General features: G+C 40.6%; 1 pseudogene; it reads right to left on the reverse strand.

The window, feature by feature from the left end:
- Positions 1–398: 398 nt before the first annotated feature.
- Positions 399–882, reverse strand: LOC150068978 (protein tyrosine phosphatase type IVA 1 pseudogene; annotated as a pseudogene).
- Between the last annotated feature and the right edge of the window lie 6399 nt (positions 883–7281).

A 7281-nucleotide genomic window follows, 5' to 3' on the forward strand; every position in this document is an offset into this window, starting at 1 on the left:
TACCCTCCCCCCCCCACACACACACTTCTTTTTTTGGTAGGTCATGGGGCTTGAGCTCTGGGTCTGGGCACTGTCTTCCATATTGATAAAGAGTCTGGCATGGGAATATATTTAAAATTGTAACTCAATGATTTTAGGAATGGTCAACTGATAGAAGTGATGAGCACATTTTAAATGCTGAACAGCAATTTTTATTTTTTTCCTAAGTGTCCAAATAGGTCAATCAAAGCCCAAACAGCAATTGTGTCAAGCTCACAGCCTGATAAACTGCTTTTCATTATTTCTGTGGAAGTTTCAGTAGACTTATTCACCAAACCAGTATTGTTGACTAACATGAATGACAAATTAGTTTCCAACTCAAGTTCCACTTCTGAGGCAATGGCACCAGATACCCAGTTTTATTGAATACTGTGACCGTTGGTGTCTTTAAAGCGGAGCCCCATTTTTTGGTCGGTACTTTTCCAAATACAGAAGCTGCTTGCTGTTAAATGCTCCACGCTGCTTTTGTCTTATGAACTGGACCGCATCTTCATATTTCATTCCATTTTCAACTAGTGCCAGGGCAACAAGCACTGGAGATCTCCCAAGGCCTGCGACACAATGCACAGCAATACAGCAACCAGGTTCTTCACGGAATTTTATTTTTACAAGACTTAACCAGTCATCAACAATCTGGTTAGACGGTGGTGCACCACCCTCAAAAGGACAAATCAAGAATATGGATGCCTTCTTTCTCCACCAGAGTAGTGTCGTAAGTTGCTTCACATACTCTTACAATTGTGGTAACTCCATACATTTTAAGTTCCTCAATAAACTTCTTTGAGGTCGCATTGATTGGATTGTGTGTAATAAGAATCTCATGTTCTTGTACACGACTTCCACAGGAGCAGAGCCATGTTAACATACTCAATAGGGTTATGAAAGAATTTTAAAAATCGAATACAGGAATGATGCAAAGAAACTGAAGTCTACTTCAATATACTCCACTTAAAATTCTCAGTACTTTATGAAATTGGGAGTAATGATAAATGAAATAAACCTCCTAATGGGAAGTAGCAACTCTTCAATCCAGTAATACTGAGGCAATAGAAAGCAAGTGCACTGAGGTTTACCCCATCCAGATCAGAACTCATGGAAAATGCTCTGCAGATTGCAATTCAACACTTCTGTGTCCAGGTTAACTGCTCTTATGGGGGCTTCTTGGTGGAGTAGAAGTGAATTTCTACCGTTCACTTCTCTGCATAGAGGTCGTGCTGTGCCTGGCAGTACTCTCCACTGCCTTTCAGAAACTCCATAAATGTGTGACCAAGAACACCACAGAACTGAGGAATATGTATGCTCATTGAAGATTGTGGCCTACTGGTGGTGACACAGGCGGTGGTGGCAGCTGCAGGGCAGAGTGTGGTGATGGCGATGCAGACAGAGTAGCGGCAGACTACCTTACAATGAGCTCCTCTGCGGAGAGTGCTGCCAGTTTCAGGGGTTTTTGATGTAGGCCCTTGCTGTTGAGAACAGCAACAGGATGTTACAGTCATCTTGGATCAGGTGTTACAGTCATCTCTGATCATGTGTTGCTGACATATTATGCACTCCATGCCCATGGTGTCTGAGGTTCATGACAGCATAAAGAGGACCACTTGTCTCTGGCCTCCCTGCCACACAGTTGTAAGACTGTGGACTGTAAAGTGTGGACAGAATGTGATCCATTTTACCACAGTCAGTCTGAATTTCTAATGGTCTGTGTATGACTTCAATGTTGAGGTTGCTATCCTATCAAAGGATTAACTAGAGGGTGCACTGAGGCTTTAGAGCCAAGGTTCGTGAAGACCATTTGGAGGTCCTCATGTAGGATGTTTTCACAAGTCAATAACTGATAAGCACCAGACATTTATCTGGGCATTATAAGATTGAGTCAGGTTTTGACCAATTTAATAGGAATCTTCCCCTCTCCACTGTAAGAGAAACTCATTTTCTCATGAAATAGAAACCTCATGATACTCCCTGTTTCTTGGTTAAAAACCCTCTAGTTGTAGCTTACATGTTTTTAAGAACCAGGACCACCCCTCTACAGGTGAGAGTCTCTTCTAGGATTCAGTGTGAGGACACTATTCAGAGTTCCCCCTGATATGAAGCCAGCATAGTAGCAGGATGTTTGTCACGAGTCTAACTGCATTGTGCCATTTAAACCATGGGTTTTTTTTGGCTGAGCTGTCATTAACCACAAGGGATGGGCTTGAGCTATCTTAACCAGGTAGCAGGCTGTTTCTCCTCTCAAAGGGCTCCCAAAGTCCCTCTTGAATGACAAGGATCTTGGACACGTTTCCAAATTGCTGAGAATACTCTCATGGTATACCCCAATATCCCAAGAAAGGCCATCAACTTGAAAGGAACTAAGCATGGCAAAGTTTGTTCTGTTAAAGGGAATGCTGCTTATAAGAAGCCAATGGAAAGACTTAGAAAAAATCATATTAAGTGAAGTAAGCCAGACTCAAAGGAACTTAGGCTCAATGGTTTCCCTCATTTGTCATAATCAATAGAAACCTTGGGCTCTACTAGCAGAGATTTGCAATAGAGCAAAATCTTGATACATAAGGCCATATAATGTGAAGCTAATTGAAAGGACCTCCAGGATATTGAAACAAAAGCCATATAATGAATGATTGTTGTCCTTAATGTACTATGTTGTCTCTCATCTCCTTTGCTGTCCCTTGGTTATCTCATATTGGTATAGTATCTCACTTTGTTATCTGATATATTGAATTTATTTGTATTTGGATATTTGAAATTTGATAGGGAAGGGGGGAAAACCAAGATGGGTGGGGGATGTAGGGGGGGAGGGAAATGGGTACCAAGACATGTGAAAGGGTATCAATGTATGTGAATTAATACACCTTCTATCTGGCAAATATCATGTAACCCTTTTACTAATTACAATAAAAAAAGAAGCCAATTAAGCAAGAACACTGAGTGGGATGTCTGCCCAGGTCTTACCCAACATGAGTTAATAGTTTTTGTATTGATCAGCACTCAGGTTCACAGTCTTTCTCAGTTGGCTATTTTGAAAGGGGCTAAAAGCTTCAAAGCAATCAACTAAACCAGGACATCCAGGCCAAAAGTTGTTAGAAAATTCTTTTTTAAAAATTATTTTATTGTCATCCGGGTATGGCGGCTCACTCCTGGAATCCTAGCTAGTCAGGAGGCTGAGATCTGAGGATCATGATTCAAAGGCAGCTGGGGCAGTAAAAACCATGAGACGCTTATCTCCAATTAACCACTAGAAAACTGGAAGTGGCAGTGTGGCTCCAGGGGTAGTGTGGTAGCTTTGAGTTGAAGAGCTCAGGGACAGCACCCCAGGTTCAATCCCCATGGCTGACAAAACAGTACCAATATTATTGTCAAGGTGATTTACAGAGGGGTTACAGTTACATCATAAGGTAGTGAGTACTTCTCTTGTTGAACTTGTTACCTCTCTTTGTTTTTCTCCCATTTTATCCCCTCACACCTCCTTCACAAGCTGTAAAGCTCATTTCCAATAATTATCTTATGGCCATCACTGTTGCATTGGTTTGCCCTTTGTTCTTTATCTCACTTTTTTTTTGTTGTTCCCCTTCTCTTACCTAATTCAGATAAATTTATATACAATACCCAGAAAAGTAGATACAGGGACAAAATTAGATACAGTGACAACAGGGGAATAACCATTTCTCAGCTTGTACTCTACAAGTTGAGCCATGCCTCAAGTCCCTAAAATAATTAAATTAACAAGATGTATTTTAGTTAAATAAAAAGTTGATGTTTTCTCTTATTCAATGCTTTACCTCAAGCAATCACTTTTGAAAGAAAAAGATTCTAACGCCTATATAGTCCATTCCCAAACAGAGAATTTATTGTCAGCAACTCCCTCTTTGGAATGGAGGTTTGTTTGCTTCAAGGTGAAAAAAAAAAAAACCTCATTCACATGATACCTTAGATCCCTTAGGCAGTCTCACCTCAGCTGGTGGTTATGAATCCAACTGCTGGGTGTGTGGCTGCTTCATTATAAAGAGCCTGCTTTACCCTTACGCTCCCACTTCTACTAGAAAGGGGTAAGGCTGCCACATCTGGAGGTAGGTAGCTGTAGACTTGACACACATTGCGCACAGAGCACAGAATGGGCTGCAGCATTTTGAGAGCCATAAATGAGTCAGTCAGATTCCAGCTGCTTGGCTGACCACAGGACACACCCCGATGACCACATTCCTAAGGCAGAGCAATTCCAATCTGTTAGGACCCTAGAATAGGAAGAAGCCTGAGGGAGAATTCTTGGTGGGAAGGAGATGAAATTTTACATTCAGGTTTTAAAAAATGCAAGCTACTTTCTAAATGGCTTAAGGCAGCTAGTAGACTAACATGTTTTGTAGCCCACTAGATGCAGAATATTAGAACGCTTCCCACATCTTACAGTCAATTCCTCCTTCTTGGATGTTTCCTGTTCCTTCTTACAGGGGTTAAACAGCTTTTAAGAAGTGTTACTCATTACATTCTCCTGGGCTTAAAAAAATAACAACACCTTCTTATTGAAGCAACATAGCACTAGATTCTGGTTTGAAGCCTTTTACTTGTGGCTCTGCTACTTATGAGGCTTTCATCTTCATCAAAATAATGTGTTCAGTCTTTTTATTCTGTATATCTGAGCCTAAATTTTTGTTCTGTATAATGTAGAACATTATAGCAGTGATGACCCTTGTGACTAGCTTTCTACATGCTATAGCGTGGTTATTTGTTTCATTTGAACTACCACCTTTAATCTATCAGGTTGGTCTTCATTATGTACTTCTATGTGTACTTCTATATCCCCATACAGAACTTCTATATCCCATTTTATATGGGCAAACTGTAAGTTCAAGATAAAGTTTCACAGAGAATGTTATAGAGTTTATAGATAATTTTTCCCACCATTGAATCTATAAAGGGATAAGAGTTGAGATTCTGCCTCCAACAAGCCCCATAAATGAGATAATAGCAAATAGCTAACACCTTGCATAGGGGAAATTTACTATTGCTAGGTGAGAGCCTTGATTTCTTCTTTTATCAAATAAGATAGGGTAGAGAAAAGTAATGAGTATACAATAAGTGCTAAAGCAAGGCCAGAGAGCTGCCATTAATCCTTGGATTAAAGTACAGTAAAGGAGAGGGCAGTGTGTGGTAGCCAACCAGTGAAAATGAGAGAGCACAGTGGATGTGGACAGTTTTGTCAGAGCCAAATTTAATCTACATAGCCACAGCTTCAAGGTGTTATGTAGATTGCTGAATAATTTTTATTAATGTTTTTAAACCAAAGACAAATTGCCAAGAGGGATTCAATTAGCTTGAAGTCTTTCTCTTAATTAACTCCTGGCTTGAATAATTCACAAAACTAAAGTTATGGAGGTTCCTTGAGTATAGCAGTGCATTTGGAGAAAGCAAAAGTCAGTGAATCTCATCTATCTGGTGAAGAAAGCATATCCTGTGGCTTTAGATCAATTTCTATCACAGCATAAGAGGAAGAAAGAAAACTCAACATTCTACAGATCTTAACACCTCAAAGATGCTAGTTTGCTGCATTAATTTTTCATTATTACATTCACACAAAAGAAAAAGAAAAGCTTACTGAGAACTGTATGACCCTGTGCTAGCCTAGTACTGGTGTCTTATGCGCAGAAGAGCTCTTCGTCTCCGCCCCCTTCGGGCATGCTCCTGGACTGATTGGTTGAAGGGAGGACTTGTGATGCACGGCATCTCGTAATTGGTTCCCCAGTCTGGGGCGTGAGTATGGAAGTTTCCTTATTGGATGCCTCAATCCCACGTGCAAGAGCGGAAAAGACTTTTGATTGGATGGGAGGTAAAAGGACACTCCCCTGACCACAGTCAGGAAGGACGCATGCGTTAAGTGCCGGAAGCCTGATGGGAACAAGATGGACATTTTTTTTTCTGCGTCATTCATCCCCGCCATGTTGGAGGCAGTCCCAACCACCAACTACCTAGCAGACATGGTTTACCTCCCTTGGGGGTACATCTAACCCTTGCTACTCAAGGGACACTCTAAGTCATGGTCGCCCAGGAAACACTATGCTGACAGGAGAGATTTAATGTGTAAACTGTTGTTTTGAAGCAGCAAAGTCCTCTCTGACTTACACCCATGGACTTAACCTTGAATGCAACCTGATCTCTACTTACAGAAGGCAAATTCAGCTTCTGCTTTGAGCCAACATGGCTCAAATCTAGGGCAGAGAAATAACTGGACCACATGTCTAAAGTCAGGTGAAGTAGGAGCCACCAGTTCATGAAGATTCCATGAAGATGGCGGCATACCCTAGCATTCTTCCTCATTCTCAGGATATTTCCCTCACTTTCTTGGTTCAAGGTGAATGCTCAAATACCAGGAATCATTTCTAAGTTCCAGGATGTGAGGTGAAAGAATGGAAAGAAGAAAATAAGACATACAGGACAGGTGTGGACTATTCTTTAAAGACAGTAGCCTAGCTGCTATCAGATAAATTTTTATATGTATTATTACCTAAGTGTTATCACTATTTTACTTAGCCTGGACTTGGATATAGGAGCTCAATAGTTTAAAAAAATGTGTGTATAGCCATATAGGATAAGACTAAGGGAAATGAACTCCAGGATAGGGAAGAGATTTATCCTTGTGGTTGATGGATTTAATGTACTACTAATGAAGTTATTTCTTTACTCCTTTCCCCCCTTCTTTTTTCTATCCCTTATGGTTTTATCCTCTATGGTTTCTATATCTGACTTTGGTATCTAGTGTATTGCATGTACTTTTGTTTATTGGAATCAGGGAAGGGAAGGGGAAAAACAAGATGATGAAACAAAGGATGAATCACACAAGCGATATTCACAAGACAAAATGTTGGAAATGAACTCTACAACTTGGGATGGGGTGGAGGAGGTGGGGATAAAACATGGAAGGGGTAATGATGTTCAACAAGTAATGTACTCACTGCCTACTGAATGTTAATGTAACTGTAAACCCTCTATACATCACTCTAATAAAATTTTTAAAAATCAGTTGTTTTTTTCTTGCCAGTTCTAGAGACTGAACTCAGGGCCTGAGCACTGTCCTTGGGCTTTCCTCAAGGCTATTGCTCTACCAGTTCAGCCACAGCACCACTTCTGGCTTTTTTGTGTATGTGGTACTGAGGTATCAAACCTGGCTCTTCATGCATGCTAGGCAAATGCTCTACCTACCACTAGGCCAAACTGCTGGTCTCAAGAGATTATGTTCATTATATATATATG

The sequence above is a fragment of the Megascapheus bottae genome, chromosome 1, assembly GCF_031878675.1.
Source record: "Megascapheus bottae isolate mThoBot1 chromosome 1, mThoBot2.hap1, whole genome shotgun sequence".
In the NCBI taxonomy this organism is placed as follows: domain Eukaryota; kingdom Metazoa; phylum Chordata; class Mammalia; order Rodentia; family Geomyidae; genus Megascapheus; species Megascapheus bottae.